At 40.1% G+C, this 20,481-nt stretch overlaps 1 pseudogene; it reads left to right on the top strand.

Annotated features, from left to right (window-relative positions):
* Positions 1 to 19,683: 19,683 nt before the first annotated feature.
* LOC148032537 (syntaxin-125 pseudogene) lies at positions 19,684 to 20,067 on the top strand (annotated as a pseudogene).
* The last annotated feature ends 414 nt before the right edge of the window (positions 20,068 to 20,481 follow it).

The raw sequence follows: 20,481 nt of genomic DNA, 5'->3' as shown, positions 1-20,481 counted from the left end.
TGCCCCACAAAGTGCGATCTCATCAATCAAATATACGAGTAAATGTAATTGAGTAGTCAAAATGGATCAAGGAAAAATTTCCTCCATACAACAAACCACCTCAACAGATAATACTCGAGCATCCTGCAATGTGTTTGGATCAATTTCCTTCTTTGGATACACAATGGGATATGCTAGTAGGAAGTATAAACTGAATGTAAGCAATATTCATAGATCAAATTATTAGTTGATAAAAAAGTCATCATACCCCAAAGTTTACACATAGTTATTCCACTAATTACTATATTCATGGTTAGAGATACCCTTCCTTGAATCATTTTGTGCCAATCGTGCGACTTCAAATCAGATAGTTGCTCCACACCTCTTTTCTTTTTCTTTATGAAGGCTCCCTTGAGACATCTCATACATCCTGTGGGTGTTCGAAAGCTACATATTTGTTCCTTCACTATTTTTTCCTCGTTCTTTGACAACATCCAAGGTGCATGGGATAGCTCAATCTTTTCTCCGGGTCCAATGCATAGCCAGGCTCGTCTCGTGCAACCAATGTTACGTAAATCCTCCCTTACATTGAGTGAATCACGAGCCCCTATCAAGTGATCCCATAATGTAGATACAACATTTTTGAATATATGCATGGGGTCCAACAGGTGATTGATCTTGAGTTCAGTCCAATACGAAAGACGAAAAAATATAGAGAACCTAACAAACAAACAATGTATTATGTAAACAATTTATCATGCTAAATACTTTAAAGTCAATCGAGAGAAATGCACTTCTTACCGACTCATGCCGAGTGGAGGGTGGCTGTCGGCATTAATCCATTTCTCCTTCCAATCTTGAATGGTTAGAGATTGTGGAGTCATTCCATTAGTAGGGAGAACATATTAGGGATGGTCAATAGGAGGAAATCGATGATGATTGTCATAGATAACATTTTTTAAACGTGCCGGCCTAGAGGAAACTAGAGAGGGACCGCAAATAGGACATGCATGATATCCTGATGTGGTTAAACATGAACAAACAAGTGAATTAATAAAATGCAATTGATTCAAGTCTTGAATTTCAATTATAGAGTTATATACATGTATCTGAACACCCTCTGTATCTTAGAAAGTCATGCATGGTCCACAATAACATGGCCTTTAACGTGAAATCTCTAGACGATGCAGATGCGCTTGTATCTTGCACCTCAATACCTTCCCATAACATTTCTAACTCTTCAATCAAAGACTCTAAGTAAATGTCCATGTTCTTTACCTTATGCTTTCTAGGAATCAGAAGGGACAACATTACGTGTCCCTTTTTAATTGCCATGGATGGAGGAATATTATAGTTCACCAATACCACTGGCCATACACTGTATGATGTGCTTTTGATGCCAAATGGATTGATTTCATCCATACCTAAACCAAATCTCAAATTTCTTGGCTCTTATTTGAAAACGGGCCACAAATTATCTATATGTTGCCATGCCGGTGTGTCTGCAGGGATCCTCCATTTTCCATCACTTGAACGATGACTAGCATGCCATGACATGAGCTTTCCAATAGACTTACACTTGAACATAAGTTGAATATGTGGAACAATCGGAAAATGTTGCAAAACCTTACGAGGCACATCCATTGACTTCTTCTCCACTTCGTATCTTGATTCACCACAAATAGGATACTCTCGTGCGAACTCATGAATCCCATGAAATAAGGCACAATCATTGACACATGCATGGATCTTGACATAATCGAGGCCTCCCAGAGATGTCAAGTAATGTCTTTCTTGCTCTCTCTTAGTTGGCAATTTGTTTCCTTTTGGAAGCATTTGTGATAATAACCTACATATATTTTTAAAAGTGAGTTAAAAAATCACCAACATATATTTGTGTCTAATTTCAAAATAGAACAATTAATATTATGATTCATAAGCCAAACTGAATTGATACCTACTTCAATAACGCATTCAAACTGACATTACTCCATCCATAAACTGTTTGCAAGTTAAGTATCTCGAGGGATGCACAAAGAACGGAGTACGTACAACCTTCTTACAACGGAGTAGATGACGCTACGTATAGTGGGTCATCTGGCTTCGTAGAGTGACCTTCTCCCTCAACTGGTTGTGAAAATAGATGGTGTACCATGTTGTCCAAATCCTCATCCTCTAAAACTTGATGGGGCATTTCATGAGGGCTACTATCATGGTTGTCAGTCTTCACTCTTCTTGAAGACTCTGCCTCCTCGCGTCAACGTTTTGCAGCCTCTCGACTCCTGGGAGGGAGCATCTAAGGATGTGGCACTGCATCTTGCTCAACCACAAAAGGGAGTTTCATGTACGTTGATATATATTGAGTAACATAGACTAGCAATCTTAGTGTTTTTTAAAAACAATGAATACCGGTGATTTTTCTCGGTCCCATTCTTCATACATGCTTAGGTGTGACATTGCAACTCGACGTGCTAAAAAAATACACCCTTGACAACGATCACATATGCATTTAAATTTTCGTCGTAGCCATCCATCTCGATTATGAAGACCTAATGTTTCATCCTCACTTGAGGATGTGCTCGTTGACTCATCAGCATGCACCGCACTAGGTGATGACGACGACATGATTAAACCTAATTCATGACAACATCAAATTTATTATTCATATGTTTACATAAAAACTTCAAGTTGGCATATTAATTATTCTAAGATCTCAATTTTAAATACACGAAACTTATCATAAATACATAAAAACTTATGATAAGAACTTACTATCAAACTTATCTTAAAAATAAAAATTCATGATAAAAGCTAAATGCACGTCTATATCTGTATTTACCTACGCATCTAAATCTGAGTCTATTTGCGCGTCTAACTTCGCGTCTATACGCGCGTTTACGTAAACGTAGATGCGCATATACACGCAAAAATAGATGCAAATATCAAAATTCAAAAGATACTTGAATAATTTCTTTTCAAACTGCGCCTTTCCTTTCCTGCATTTTTTGCACGTTCTAAAGCTCGAGTTTAGCCGACATGTAGTCTCTTCATGCCTCACCTCCTCATGACTCACCTCTTCTTTCACTTCAAAGAGACAAGAGGGGAAAAAGGAAAGCCAAGGAGAGGAAAAAAGATAGAACAAGAGATGAGAATAAGAGGAAGAAGGAGCAAAGGGAGGAGACAACAAGTAGCAAGCAAGCATCAAGGGAGAGTAACTCACCAAGGAGAGGAACAAGGAGAAGGAAGAAGTGCCACCATCCGCCACACCAAACACCCAAGGTGAGTCCTCTCTTTCTCTCTCTCTCTCTCTCTCTCTCTCTCTCTATATATATATATATATATATATATATATATATTAGGATCTATGATTGAACTTTTTATAGCACAAATAAATCATGAAAGGCGGTCGTCGGATTGAAATCAGCCAACTGAGCGCGTTTGCCAGCGTGTCTAAATTTCAGTACAGACGCAGGTATAGACGTGGAGCCATGTTTGCTGTCATTGCGTCTGAGGTCGCGTCTCATAGTAAGTGTATTCTGCATCTGAGATGCGAGAATACACGCGCTCTACACAGAAGAAGCTTTGACTTCAGAGTCGCATCTCCAGGCACGTGTATCCTGTATGTGAGATACAGGAATACATGCGCCCTGCCCAGAAGCTTTGACTTCAGAGTCACGTCTCTAGGCGGGTGTATTCTGCATCTCAGATACGGATATACATGTGCTCTGACAAGAGGGTTGACCTCAAGGATGCGTTTGAGAGCGCGTCTATCCTACATTTTAGATGCGATTATACACGTGCCAGCCAGCTCTCATCAAAAATAATTTTTTATTTCTGGAATTGTATGAATTTGTCTTTTTCTTGTGTTTTGTTTGCAGATATCGCATCCTGATTCATCTAGCAATGACCCAGATTTGGATCGCATGAATGATACATTGGGCTTGTTTGGCAGAGGGCTCAATGCATTTTTTGAGGTTTTCCTAGTAAGGAAGACTTCATGGGAGAGATGACTAGATACCTTGGCCACTCTCCCACAGCAGAGGAGGTGTTCAACGTCATGTCTGGAACGCCTCTGACGTCTTTGCCTGGCACTGCTTTCCAAACACCAAATGTCCAAACTCCAATTGTAGGTACTCCACGTGAAGCACTTGTATATGCATTGGCTAAAGCACAAGCGTCAGCCGACGGACGTGCATTTGCAGAAGCACGTGCGTTTAGCAAGGCAAAGGGTAGTCAATAGAGAGGGAGGAGGGAGAGTCGAGGGGGAGGACGAGGCTTGTGTGGGGGTTGCCTAGGAGGTGGCGAGAGATCACCCTCACCAGAAGATCACCACTACAACCAAAAGGCTCCATAGACGCGCTTGTAGACACAATATTTGAACTGTGAAAAAAAATGTCGGCGGGCGCGTTTATTACTACATCTACTTGTGTGTCTACAGTATCGTGTCTAAAAGCGCGCTTATAGTCGGAGTTACACGCCCACGTAGATACACATATAAACGCGCGTATTGACGTGCTATGTAAATATATAATCATATTTATAAAAAAGTGGATATATTCATATTGTGCATCTATACACACGTGTATCTACGCGTCTAAAAAAGCGTTTACTCTGCAAGTTTTTGACGAGAATAGACACGCATTTATCCTGCAATTTAGACGCGCTGATAGACGCGCAAAACAAAGGTATGAAAAAAAAACCAGAGAGGAGGTGGCTTTGCAAGCCACATGCTCTCTGGTCTTTTTTCCCCCATCAACATCAAATTGTATGCTTAGGGAAAATAGAGAAAGATTATTTTGAAGATTGGATACTGAAAACAAAACAATGTATGTAGAACATGAAATTTCATATATATAGATGAGACTTTTTTACATTATGAGTTCTAGTGCTTGTGACCTCAAGCATGGTCATGGTCGTAAGCACTAGCTGAAAGTAATACATATTAAAAATGAAAATTACAAGCCAAGGGGAGGCATGGATGCATGGGGCTCCTCTATATCTCCTCAGAAGAGGCATCATCATTGCTACCACCGCCGCTGCTTGTGCCACTGTCGTTGCTGCCACCGCTACTGCTAGTCCCCCCTTTGCTATCCTCAACTGTATCAGGGTTTGCCTACACAAAGGATTAAGGTATATAAATACCATTACAAACAATAAATTAGAGTTAACTATACTTTTCATGTAAAAAATAAAACATACCTCTTTTGGTGGTGAAATCCTCATGGTGCGATTATATTGCTCCTCCGTGGTGAGTCCCTCCTCGTAGAAATGCTGCCAAGTGGACGCCCAGTTATGACCTTAATGATAGCCTTCCTCTCTAGGAGTAGGCATCCTACCAACTATATGATACTACAAAACAATTTGAACATACAACATATTAAAACACACTACATAATGAAGTGAAGCAAATTACACAATTTAATTTAAAAAAAGAAATCAAATAATACTTACAAACTCAGTCTCCCATGACTCCCTGCCACCCGATCCATAATGCGATGATCCCATGGTTGCCATCTACATACGTCGCGCCTCTGCATGCTGGCGACTTGTCATTTTCTCCGCTGCTCTCTTCTTGGCCTCTTTCCACTCCTTGCGATGGCAATTGGGTGGTAGGCCATATCCAGGGCGCGCCTGCTCTTGTCTCTGCAGTGACTCCTTGGCGCGCATCATAAGGTGAGATCTCTTGTTATGAAGCACGTCTCTCACCTTTGACCATCCCCAATCATCTGAGAGTTGTAAATTCTCGGGATTAGGGTACCTTCTATGTACTACGCGCAGCACCTCTTGCCACAAACCATTTTTTTGGTGCTTGAAGGGAATCACACAATCTTTGTATGTGGCATGCACGATACTCCTCAAGTAGGGTATCACTTTCCTCCCCTCAGAGTCATGCAAGATACCACCAACATCAGTGACAGAGTAGTACATTTGTGGAGACTCACCTCTCTCATTTTCCAGTGAGGGTAATCAAGAGCCACCACCTAGGCAACCCCCACAAAGCCCTCGACCTCCTCATCCTCCCGTATGACTCTCCCTCCTCCGTCGATGGGCACTACCCTCTACCTCACTCGATACACATGCTTCTATAGATGCACATGCTTCGGCCGATCCATGTACCTCAGCTGATCCCTGTGTAAGCAAAGATGTGATAGGTGTCCTAGACATCACACTGAAAACCTCCTCTGTAGTGGGAGGGCAACCAAGATAATTGGTCATCTCCCCCATAAATTGCTCATTGTTGAATGGGGTGCTGGAGGATCCAAGATTCCACATCCATACAAGAAAAATCATATTACCCTGTGTAGATAAAACATATTACATGTTGCGTCTATATCTGCGTCTCTGTGTGTGTCTGTTAGTGCATCTATTTTCGCGTCTATACCTGCGTCTACACTGTCATCTAGATGCGCTGATAGATGCGCATAGTCGGACCATTTCTTTTCAAACTTGGTTTAAAAACGTGCAAAAAAACTCCATAGATGACAAGATCCAGCATATGAAGAGAGAGAAGAGAGAGACAAACAGATAGAGAAAGCAAACAAGATTGAGAGAGAGAAGAAGAACTCACCTTCTTTGCTTGTTCCAACGGGTGGCGACTAGGTCGTAAGCGTCTTGTCCTCCTTCTCCCTTTCCTTGGTAAGTTGCTTGAATCTTCTTCTCTTGCTTGCTGTTTGGCTCTTGTTCTTTACTGTTTGGCTTTTCTTTCCTCCTGTCCTCTTTTTACTCTTATTTCCTTGCCTCATTGTCTTCATGAAGTGATAGATAGACATGAGTAGTGATGTCGAGCTCGAACTGCAGAAAACGTGCAAAAAACACAGGAAAGCACAGGTTTGAAAAGAAAGCCACAACTTTTTTAAAATTTTTTCTATACCTGCATGGCGCGTCTGTAAGCGCGTGTAATTGCGCATGTATATGCACAGATAATACCTATTACACGCGCTTACAGACGTGCAAGAACAATTAAACTAATGAGATGCTAGCTTTTGGTTGTTTTTGGATCAACATGACATGACTTTCCTAGTCTTTCAATATCAAAATGTTTCCCTCCATGTTGTAAGTATCAATACATGCATTTAGGGAATCAATTGACCTATGTGGTGACATATATAACAAATCTTGAGGATAAGAGATAACACATTGGCAAGTCAATTGGCACATATGTGGTGACTTACTAGACCATCCCACTTACAATTGCATGCAAGTATCAAAAGGTGGATAAAGCACGAATGGTTTTTAGCTAGAAAGAGATAATGCAATGAAGGTGTATACGAAAGAGATAGAGAAAGGCATATTATCCATCAATCAATCAAAGATATGTACATGAAGTGACTTGATATAGTAATTAGAGTATCGTCATTTTTAGAATTCTCCATTGACTTCTGTAAGTTTCTATAACCTTGAAGTAGAATATAGGCAACCACACTGTCCATGGTAGGAAAGCTTGACCTCATCAAATTGACCAAGTTAATTTACTTATACATTTCATAGATAAGATATTTGTAGTTGGCTTATTGGTATTGCAAAGTATCCTTACAGTAATCTATTTTAGTCACCAACAAGTGGACACACTGGCTAAAGATGATGAAAAGAGGACATGTGCACATTGGCTACATGTGGTCCACCTTATCTAAAATTATATGTGAGCTATAAGTGCACCTTAATATGATTGGAATAGCTTGCACATGCACAAGCCAACTGATTTACATCAATCTACTCATGCTATGAATTGGCATGCATGGCTAGGTTAAGTGCACAACGAATGAGGCATGTGAGTGTATTGATCAATTCTCTATCTCTCTCTCTCTCTCTCTCTCTCTCTCTCTCTCTATATATATATATATATATATATATATATATATATATATATATATATATATATATATATATATTGTAAATGCAAAAGTCAACCTTTGATCTATAAGTTTTAGCCATGGCTAGGTTAAGTGCACAATAGATGCAACATGTGCATATATCAATCACTTCTATGATAATTATGTCGTGTATACATCCAATCATCATGCCCTATCCAATCACATTTGTATAGGGCATGATTGGATGTATATAGGGCATAAAAGCACATATATATAATTAGCTTTGAATGATTGGATGTATATTTATAATACTTAGAAAGAAGTATAGTTGGTAATGTATATCATGTCCTATGCATGTATATGCCCTATACATGTATATCATGTCATATATACATGTATATCATGTCCATATGATCGTGTATATACATGTATATCATGTCCTAGCTTCTGATCCAGGTGTAATTATGTCGTATATATACATCCAATCATGCCCTATTCAAACAAATACTAGCTGTTAAGAGGTTTGGTCATATTTAGGGAGTTTATGAGAAATGAAAAATATGTGTATTTATTTTCGCATCTATAAGCGCGTTTATAAATGCGGATATATAGACGCGTTCTTTATATTAGCATGAATAGACGTGCTGATACAAGTGCTTATAAACGCCCGCCTTTTCGCATGTACAGTGCGCATCTATAGGGCCTTTATGTTGTAGTGCACGTAGAGGAGCTAGTACGCCAGTACTATAGAGTTACAGATACTAGTGGCATCTTCCATGATGATGAAGGAAGGGATGTAATGGCGTACATGAGGAGCGTCGTGCATGCGACGTATAAAGATTGTTTCGTTTACTTCAAGAATCAGAAAAGGGGCTTCTGGTAGGAGGTGTTGAGGGCAGTCCATAGGAGGTACCCAAAATCCTAAGGGTCAGCGATTCTCGGATGATTGGGAACGCACAAAAGTGAGGGATTTGCTTCACTCAAAAGATCCCACCTCATGACACATGCCAAGGAGTCACTGCGAAGCCAAGAGGAGGGGCGTGGAGCCTATAGCCAGACATCTATGTGCCACCGCATAGAGTGGAAGAAAGCCAAGAAGAAAGCAACAGAGAAAGTGAAGAGTCGCCAGCATGCAGAGATGTGATGCATCCAAATGGAAACCATGGGATCATCGCATTACAGATCGAGCGGCAGAGAGTCATGCGAGGTAGAGTTTGTAAGTATATTTTGATTTCTAGTTTTTTAAAATTTATATTTCTTTCAATTCCTTATGTAATTTGTTCTAATACATTGTGTCTCATAATTATTTGTATATATCATAATTGTTTTGCAGACTACTATCGTTGGTAGGATACCTACTCCTAGAGAGATAGGTTACCATCGAGGCCATAACCGCATAGCCACATGGCTTCACTTCTATGAGGAGGGTCTTATCACTGAGGAGCAATACAACTGGGCTATGAGGATTCGATACCCAGAGGAGGTATGTTTTTTTACTTTCCTATTAAAAGTATAGCTAATTATAACTTTTTCTTTGTAATTTTACGTAAGCAACCTTGATCTTTTGTGTGTGTAGGCAAACCCCGATGTGGAGCATAGCGAGGAGGGAGATAGCGACACTAGTAGCCATGGTGGTGCTAGCGAAGATGTTTCTTCTTCAGATTCGTAGACGAGCACCATACCTCCTCTATGACCTTGTTTTCTTGTATATCTATTATTCATCTTTGAGCCTACTGCTTGCGGCCACGCTTTAGGTCGCAAGCACTTAAACTCCCCATGTAAATGCATTTTATCTATAATGAATACATGGATTTTTAATTTCAATTATTGTGCTTTTAGATCCATTGTGTTTTTCCCAAATGCACAATTTGATGTATGGGAGGGGGGAAAAAAAACCAGAGAGCATTTCCAATTCTGTTTTTTGCGTCTATCTGCGCGTCTAAATTGCAAAAAACGCGCATTTATAATCACATCTAAAATGCAGAGTACACGCGCTCATACACGCGCTACGTAATTTAAATTTAAAAAATAAATTAAATATATTTTTTAAAAAAATGAGATTTTTGTTTTTGCGTTCGTGTTTATTAGCGCGTCTATGGGCGTGTCTATATGCCCGTCTAATTTGCCAAGTAGATGCATTGGTAAACGGATAAAAAAAATTAAATAAATAAATATTTTGGTTTTCTATGTACTTGTATTTACGCGTGTATATGCACGTCTACCGCGCGTCTATTTCTGCGTGTAAATTTCTTCATACATGCGACTATAGATGTAGATTATAGACGCGCAAATAGACGGGCGGGTAGACGCGCCCGTAAGATTTTCTCTCAATTCAAAAATCGTGTCTAAAAGTGCGTCTAAGAGGCCTTTTTGTTGTAGTGCATGTATTCATTATAGATAAAACGCATTTACATGGGAAGTTTAAGTGCTTGCGATCTAAAGCGTGGTTGCAAGCAGTAGGCTCAAAGATGGATAATAGATATACAACAAAACAAGGCCATAGAGGAGATATGGCGCTCCTCTACGAATCTGAAGAAGAAACATCTTCGCTATAGCGTCGCTATCCCCCTCCTCGCTATGCTCCACATTAGGGCTCACCTACACACACAAAAGATCAAGGTTGCTTACGTACAATTGCAAAGAAAAAGTTATAATTAGCTATACTTTTAATAGGAAAGTATGAAAAACATACCTCCTATGGCTGTCGAATCCTCATAGCCCAGTTGTATTGCTCCTCAGTCATGAGACCCTCCTCATAGAAGTGAATCCATATGGCTGCGTGATTATGGCCTCGATGGTAACCTACCTCTCTAGGAGTAGGTATCCTACCAACGATAGTAGTCTGCAAAACAATTATGATATATACAAACAATTATGAGACACAATATATTAGAATAAATTATATAAAGAATTGAAAGAAATATAAATTTTAAAAAATTAGAAATCAAAATATACTTACCAACTCTGCCTCCCACGACTCTCTTCCAGCCGATCCATAATGCGATAATCCCATGGTTTCCATTTGGATGCATTACGTCTCTACGTGCTGGCGACTCTTCACTTTCTCTGTTGCTTTCTTCTTGGCTTTCTTTCACTCTATGTGGTGGCACATAGGTGGTTGGCTATAAGCTCCACGCCCCTCCTCTTGTCTTCGTGGTGACTCCGTGGCACGTCTCATGAGGTGGGATCTTTTGTTGTCAAGAAAATCCCTCACTTTTGTGCGTCCCCAATCATCCGAGAATCGCTCACCCTCACGATTTGGGTACCTCCTATGGACTGTCCTCAACGCCTCCTGCCACAAGTCACTTTTCTGATTCTTGAAGTAAACGAAACAATCTTTATACATCGCATGCACGACGCTCCTCACTTTCTCTGCTGCTTTCTTCTTGGCTTTCTTCCACTCTATGCGATGGCACATAGGTGGTTGGCTATAAGCTCCACGCCCCTCCTCTTGTCTCCGTGGTGACTCCCTCGCACGTCTCATGAGGTGGGATCTTTTGTTGTCAAGAACATCCCTCACTTTTGTGCGTCCCCAATCATCCGAGAATCGCTAACCCTCAGGATTTGGGTACCTCCTATGGGCTGCCCTCAACACCTCCTGTCGCAAGCCACTTTTTTAATTCTTGAAGTAAATGAAACAATCTTTATATGTCGCATGCATGATGCTCCTCATGTACACCATTACATCCCTTCCTTCTTCATCATGGAAGATGTCACCAGTATCTGTAACTCTATAGTAGTGGCGTACCGGCTCCTCTACGTGATCTTCTCGTGAGGATGATCACTCACTACCTCCTAGGCAACCCCCACACAAGCCTCGTCCTCCCCCTCGACTCTCCCTCCTCCCTCTCTGTCGACTACCCTCTGCCTCGGTGAATGCACGTGCTTCTCCAAATGCACGTGCGTCGGCTCATGCTTGTGCTTTAGCCGATGCATATACAAGTGCTGCACGTGGAGTGCCTGCAATTGGAGTTTGGACATTTGGTGTTTGGGAAGCAGTGCAAGGCAAAGACGTCAAAGGCGTTCCAGACATGACACTGAACACCTCGTCTACTGTGGAAGGGCGGCCAAGGTATCTAGTCATCTCTCTCATGAAGTCTTCCTTACTAGGAAAACCTTAAAAAAATGCATTGACCCCTGTGCTGAACAAGCCCAATGTATCATTCATGTGATCCAAATCTGGGTCATTGCTAGATGAACCAGGATGCGACATCTGCAAACAAAACACAAGAAAAAGACAAATTCGTACAATTCTAGAAATAAAAATTTGTTTTTTATTAGAGCTGGTTGGTACGTGTATAATCGCGTCTGAAATGCAGGATAGACGCGCTCTCAAATGTATCCTTGAGGTCAAATCCTCTGATTAGAGCGCATGTATATCCGCATCTGAGATGCAGCATAGACGCGCTCTCAGATGCGATTCTAAAGTCAATACTTCTGGGTAGTGCGCTTGTATCCTCATGTCTGGAATGCAGAATACACGCGCCTGGAGATGCGACTCTGAAGTCAAAGCTTCTGGGCACGGTGCGTGTATTTCCACGTTTGAGATGCAGAATACACGCGCCTGGAGACGCAACTCTGAAGTCAAAGCTTCTTCTGGGCAGAGCACATGTATTCTCGCGTCTCAGAGGCAGAATACACATGCTATGAGACGCGACCGTAGATACAATGAGCAAACATAGCTTCACGTCTATACCTACATCTGTACTAAAATTTAGACGTGCTGGCAAACGCGCTCAATCGGCTAATTTCAATCCGACAACCGCCATTCATGATTTATTTGTGCTATAAGAAGTTCAATCATAGATCCTAATACACAGAGAGAGAGAGAGAGAGAGAGAGAGAGAGAGAGAGAGAGAGAGAGAGAGAGAGAGAGAGGACTCACCTTGGGTGTTTGGTGTGGACGGGTGGTGGTGCTTCCTCCTTCTCCTTCTTCCTCTCCTTGGTGAGTTACTCTCCCTTGATGCTTGCTTGCTGCTTGTTGTCTTCTCCCTTTGCTTCTTCTTCCTCTTATTCTCCTCTCTTGTTCTCTCATTCTTCCTCTCCTTGGCTTTCTTTTTTCCCCTCTTGTCTCTTTGAAGTGAAAGAAGAGGTGAGTCATGAGGAGGTGAGGCATGAAGAGACTAGTGGAAGTAGACTGCATGTTTGCTAAACTCGAGCTTTAGAACATGCAAAAAACGGAGGAAAGGAAAGGCGTAGTTTGAAAAGAAATGATTCAAGTATCTTTTCAATTTTGACTTTTGTGTCTATTTTCGCGTGTATATGCGCGTCTAAGTTTATGTAAACGCGCTTATAGATGCGAAGTTAGACGCGCAAATAGACACAGATTTAGACGTGTAGGTAAATCCAAATATAGACGTGTATTTAGCTTTTATAATGAGTTTTTATTTTTAAGATAAGTTTTGATAGTAAGTTCTTATCATAAGTTTCTATGTGTTTATGATAAGTTTTGTGTATTTAAAATTGAGATCTTAGAATAATTAATACGCCAGCTTGAAGTTTTTATGTAAACATATGAATAACAAATTTGATGTTGTCATGAATTAGGTTTAATCATGTTGTCGTCATCACCTAGTGCGGTGTATGCTGATGAGCCAAGCAGCACATCCTCAAGTGAGGATAAAACATTACGTCTTCATAATCGAGATGCATGGCTACGATGAAAAATTAAATGCATATGTGATGGTTATCGAGGGTGTATTTTTCGAGCATGTCAAGTTGCAATGTCACACCTCAGCATGTATGGAGAATGGGACCGAGAAAAATCACCGGTATTCATTAAAAAAAAAACACTAAGATTGCTAGTCTATGTTACTCAATATATATCAACGTACATGAAACTCCCTTTTGTGGTTGAGCAGGATGCGGTGCCACATCCTCAGATGCTCCCTCCCAGGCATCGAGAGGTTGCAAAACATCGATGCAAGGAGGCAGAGTCTTCAAGAAGAGTGGAGACTGACGACCATTATAGTAGCCCTCATGAAATGCCCCATTAAGTTGTGGAGGATGAGATTTTGGACAACATGGTACACCATCTATTTTCGCAACCGGTTCAGGGAGAAGGTCACTCTACAAAGCCAGATGACCCACTATACGTAGCGTCATCTACTCTGTTGTATGAAGGTTGTATGTACTCCGTTCTTCGTGTGTCCCTCGAGATACTTAACTTGAAAACAATTTATGGATGGAGTAATGTTAGTTTGAATGCGTTATTGAAGTAGGTATCCATTCAGTTTGGCTTATGAATCATAATATTAATTGTTCTATTTTGAAATCAGACGCAAATATATGTTGGTGGTTTTTCAACTCACTTTTAAAAATATATGTAGGTTATTATCACAAATGCTTCCAAAAGGAAACAAATTGCCAACTAAGAGAGAGCAAGCAAGACATTACTTGACATCTCTGGGAGGCCTCAATTATGTCAAGATCCATGCATGTGTCAATGATTGTGTCTTATTTCGTGGGATTCATGAGTTCGCACGAGAGTGTCCTGTTTGTGGCGAATCAAGATACGAAGTGGAGAAGAAGTCAATGGATGTGCCTCGTAAGGTTTTGCGACATTTTTCGATTATTCCACGTATTCAACTTATATTCAAGTATAAGTCTATTGGAAAGCTCATGTCATGGCATGCTAGGCATCGTTCAAGTGATGGAAAATGGAGGATTCGTACAGACACACCGGCATGGCAACATATAGATCATTTGTGACCCGTTTTCAAAGAAGAGCCAAGAAATTTGAGAATTGGTTTAGGTATGGATAGAATCAATCCATTTGGCATCAAAAGCACATCATACAATATATGGCCAATGGTATTGGTGAACTATAATATTTCTCCATCCATGCCAATTAAAAAGGGACATATAATGTTGTTCCTTCTGATTCCTGGAAAGCACAAGGTAAAAAACATGAACATTTACTTAGAGCCTTTGATTGAAGAGTTAGAAATGTTATGGGAAGGTATTGAGGTGCGAGATACAAGCGCATTTGCATCCTCTAGAGAATTCACGTTGAAGGCCATGTTGTGGACCATGCATGACTTTCTAGGATACGGAGAGTATTTAGGTACATGTATATAACTATATATTTAAAATTCAAGACTTGAATCAATTGCATTTTATTAATCACTTGTTTGTTTAGGTTTAACCACGTCAGGATATCATGCATGTCCTATTTGCGGTCCCTCTCTAGTTTCCTCTAGGCCGGCACGTTTAAATAATGTTATCTATGACAATCATCATCGATTTCTTTCTATTGACCATCCCAAATATGTTCTCCCTACTAATGGAATGACTCCACAATCTCTAACCATTCGAGATTGGAAGGAGAGATAGATTAATGCCGATAGCCACCCTCCACTCGGCATGAGTCGGTAAGAAGTGCATTTCTCTCGATTGACTTTAAAGTATTTAGCATGATGAATTGTTTACATAATATATTGTTTGTTTGTTAGGTTCTCTATATTTTTTCATTTTTCGTATTGGACTAAACTCAAGATCAATCACCTGTTGGACCCCATGCACATATTCAAAAATGTTGTATCTACATTATGGGATCACTTGATTGAGCCTAGCCATGCATTGGACCCAGAGGAAAGATTGAGCTACCCCATGCACCTTGGATGTTGTCAAAGAACGAGGAGAAAGTAGTGAAGGAACAAATACGTAGCTTTCAAACACCCACAGGATGTATGAGATGCCTCAAGGGAGCCTTCATAAAGTAAAAAAAAGAGGTGTGGAGCAACTATCTGGTTTAAAGTCCCACGATTGGCATAAAATGATTCAAGTAAGGGTATCTCTAATCATGAATATAGTAATTAGTGGAGTAACTATGTATAAACTTTGGGGTATGGTGACTTTTTTCTCAACTAATCATTTGATCTATGAATATTGTTTACATTCAGTTCGTACTTCCTACTAGCATATCCCATTGTGTATCCAAAGATGTACGTGATATCATTTACAAGACGGGAGAGCTTGTGAGATGTGTATATATTGTATTTTTTCAGTATATATCTTTGAATTTCTACACAAAAATAAAAAATTATCAAATACCTCCTGATAGATACGTGAGATCGAAGGAAATTGATCCAAACACATTGCAAGATGCTCAAGTATTATCTGTTGAGGTGGTTTGTTTGGTGGAGGAAATTTTTCCTTGATCTATTTTGACTACTCAATTACATTTGCTTGTACATTTGATTGATGAGATCGCACTTTGTGGGGCAGTTCATGCAAGGTAGATGTTTTTTCTTGAGCGCTTCATGAAAACCTTGGATCCCTAGAGCTCACACACCTTTATTTTTGAGTCACCTGATCTATGTAGACATTTTCTATGTATTAGTGATATCCTGTCATGATTGTACCAATCGCTTATTATGCGATCATGTATTTATTTCATGTATCAGTTTTATGATTTCAGTATACATTGTTTTTGTTTGCAAGTGTATTGTACACAGTAGTGCATAAACTATTTTGTATGGCTCTCATAAAGCACACAGTGCTATATGTGGCAGCAAGCTGCCCTGCCACAAATTTTTTTTTCTAGTAACCATCGCTATTAGCATTGCAAATTTTACTGCTCGAATCCTTATTCACGCCGTTATTTACATCACAAACCATCGCTATCAGCGTCGCATTTTAGTATCGGTATTGGCGTCGGTATCAGCGTTGCATTTCAGTGTCGGTATTTACGACGCTGATACCGACGCCGATACCGACACTATTTGTGACGCTGATACCGATGCCATTACCGACGCTGATAGCTGCAATGCTGATACCGACGCCAATACCGACGCTGATAGCGACGGTGATACCGACTATTCTATGGCATCGCCAATAACGACGCTTTTTGCGACGACGGGGGCAAATTTTGTTATTTGTATTTTCGTCGCTTTAAACGTCGATATAAGGCCTATATCTTATAGTGTGTATCATTGTATTCAAGAAAAGTTTATAGTAAATAATTTTTTATCGTAAGTATGTGTAGGGGCTTGGGTTTTTCCCTTGTTTTCCCCAAGGGTTTTTTCACTCGCAGCCAGAGACCTTTGTTTGAGTGGGGATATTACAACTATATATATCATCTCTCACTTGACTTGGGTCTCACCTATATATACTAACTCTACATCAATATGAATCATTCTTTAGGAGCATGTCTTGTGTATCTCTCTCGTACTCTCTCTCTCTCTCTCAACAGTCCTAGAGCGTATAGCTAGTCAGGGACTAGAATATTAGGGGTCCTAGGTTATCAACAATTTTTTTTTACTAATGGGATTGGAGATTTTGTAAAAGATTACTAAGACAGAGAAAAATTTCTTTACTTTCTGGGAAATGACTATTTGTGCATCTTTCATTATTAAAGGACACTGTTGTAAGATAAAATATATAAATAATATATGAGAAAATATATATGTTAAAGAAATTGTGGTAGTAACAAAATAACTAAATATTTGTTAAACAAGGGCACGCTAGTACATGCAAGAGCATTGCCATTTTTTTACACGAGCGATATATATATATATATATATATATATATATATATATATATAATTCTGTAAAATAAACTCCTCTTTCTTGAAAAGAAAAATATCTATACATTTCAAGGCTAAGTGGCCAATGCTAAGAAAAAAAGCAGAGGATGGAGGTCTATAAAGGGGCCATTCAAACTATGTAAGTATATCATATGGATTCAATAGAATATATTTTGAAACTCCCTTCATTAGGCAATCTTTTTGATAGAAGGACATCATTCTACTATGGGTAGTCCTTAGGGATATTACTCATGAATATGTAAATCTTACATAGGTTCAACAAAATGGATTAATGAAATCCCTTTTTAGAATTTTTTAGATATAGAAAGGTATTAGTTAATTGGGATATTCATAGGTTGAATGGAAAGGTGGTGTATTTTATTTATGATAAATTGGTGAGAGATAAGGTGCTTTTATGTAAACCCCTTAGGGTATTCATAGGGGTTGGGTAGGAAAAGAGAATGTTTTCTTCATGATAAAATTGGTGAATTTGGAATTTTTAAATAAGGGTTTACATACACTGAACCCCCCAAGTGGAGGTCGAAATAACCCCATCATATATACAATGGACCCAAGTTGGTGGTGGGTAGTTGCTCTACTTGAGAGTCATGGGACATTTGATAAGATATAGAACTCAATCTAATCCCATTTTACGGGAATGAGATTTTGTGACTATGCTAAATGGGTTGATGCCTTGCTCCCCTCATTCTATGCTATCTATGAACTAGGTTCTTTAGGACGAGGAATGCTTAGGCCCAAGGGTGCAACATACATCCCTTGGGGATGTTACTAAAAAATATAAATGTTCCACATGTGATCAAAATAACTATTATTTTATTAGACAAAATTTATTGTATTACACTACAAACTGGCATTTTTATTGTAATTAAGAAAACTATAAGGCTTTCACAAACAGGGACATATTATTTCTTTACGATATGTAACTAAAGGGTGTTGATTAATACCCTTTGAATGCATGCGATAAGGATAGCTTTTTATAGGTCCACCCTTGATTGCAAATCCCACTACATTTCTTTAAATTATAATGACATTTTTAATACAAATAGAGCTAGATCCTCTCCAATCATCACTAGTTCTAACCATCAATCAAATATCAGAGCAATAGATGAATAGACTTTATGATTTTTCATGATTTAATCAGCTAGTAAAAACTCATCCACCTATTTCAAAGCTAGGTACCACACACACACACACACACACATAGAGAGAGAGTGTGTGTATGTGCACATTATGAAAAATATTTGAGTTTCTTATAAGTTATAAGGCCAATAATGTGATAGGGATCTATAGTATGGGATTGTGCAATAGATATTATTGGAATTACTATAATAATAAGATAATTTTAGATTTTTTTATTATAGAATAGGACTATAAGATATATTGCAATTTGCAAACGTTTGCCATTCATTAAGTTGAGAGAGAGATTAGGAGAAGAGTAGGTCTTCCAATTGATCCACTCCTTGTAAAATTTCCGATTGAAGTAGTTTTTAAATCATGTGAAAATTTAATCTCAATTTTAATATGCCATAGAATTTTTTTTAAAATATGTTAATCGTTTCGAAGTTGCAAGGTGCTGCTTGCTTACGAGATCTCTCTCTCTCTCTCTCTCTCTCTCGGCTGTGGAAATGGTTCGGACTTGGAACTCTCTCTCTCTCTCTCTCTCTCTCTCTCTCTCTCTCGACTGTGGAAATGGTTCGCGCTTCGAACTCTCTTTCTCTCTCTCTCTCTCATGTTCACCATTTATGGAGTGGTTTACAGTTACTTATGAAAAGTCTTTAGTGTGCTCTCTCTCTCTCTCTCTCTCTCTCTTTGGCTAGACTCCACAATGAATGATCTTCTGTCAAGAAAGTTCACGAGCATGCTGAGCTATGTGAATTTGCGGAAAGATGACCTAGACCTGGAGGTGGGAGCTGTCGTACGGGGAACAGAGATGGTGGCCATCGACCCCAACGACAGGAAGTTCCACGAAGCAGTGGGTCTCGTCAACCAAGAGCTGGACAAGGTCAAGCTTCTCTTCACGGACCTGCAGAGAGCCAACAACGAGAGCAAGACGGTCGTTCGATCGGACGACATGAAAGCCCTGCGGCAGCGCACTCATCAAAGCGCGTGTGCAAGAAGTCAACGAGGTCAACCTCGCAAACCGCAGGATCCCCGGCTGCGGGCAAGGCTCCTCTGTCGATCGCATGCGCGCGTCACAAATGGTGGGACTGGGCCAGATCCCAGAGCCTCATGCACAAGTTCTATTCCGTCAGGGAGAGGGTCACGGCTCAGTACAGAGAGACTGTGGAGAGGAGGTATTTCACCGTGACAGGCCAGCACGCGGATGCGCCACGATCGACTACATGATTAACACGGGGCAGAGTGAGACGTTCTTGCAGACGGCCGTGCAGGAGCAAGGGAGAGGCCAGATTCTCGACAGCATGAGGGAGATGCAAGAGAGGCATGAGACCGTGAAGGAGATCGAGAAGAGCCTGCTAGAGCTGCATCAGATCTTCCCGGACATGCAGGTCCGGGTTGATGCTCAAGGGGAGACGCTGAACGATATCGAGGGCAATGTCAATCGTGCCAACTCTTTCATCAAGGACGGGACAGTTGAGGTGACAAAGGCTAAGGAGTATCAACCTCGCTCGCGTAAATGGAAGTGCATAGGTATTCTAATCTTGCTCCTCGCGATCCTCATAATTCTGGTGCCAATTCTCGTGAAGTTTATACGATCCTCCAGCTAACAAGAACGAACATTTCGATTGTCTGAGAAGCTCGCGCTTACATTAAACTTGATCCATATTACCTTCAAACGGTCAATGGATTAGGCAAAACACAAACATGTGCCTATCATCTAGCAGTAAACGAAACTAAACGCTTGAAAAAAAGGGATATGGTATGTAAAAGGATCTCTTAGTTATGATGCATGTGCACTGGTTACGCACTCAACATGGCACAGAAAGATAACGCGATATGTGAGCTCAAGGTATGCTTTTGTATTATTCAATCAAAGAAACGGAACAACATAGACACATCCCAAGACTACACTCTTGTGACGCCACACATAAGAGGGTTTACCATTGGGTATAGGGAATCACACGTAGAGTGGAAACAAGGCAGGACTTTGAGTCACTACTACTCCCTATATAGGTGTTTCC

The sequence above is a fragment of the Lygodium microphyllum genome, chromosome 8, assembly GCF_053477565.2.
Source record: "Lygodium microphyllum isolate KBCC chromosome 8, Lygodium_microphyllum_v1.1.10, whole genome shotgun sequence".
Taxonomy (NCBI): domain Eukaryota; kingdom Viridiplantae; phylum Streptophyta; class Polypodiopsida; order Schizaeales; family Lygodiaceae; genus Lygodium; species Lygodium microphyllum.
This window is presented reverse-complemented; position numbering and strand designations above follow the sequence as displayed.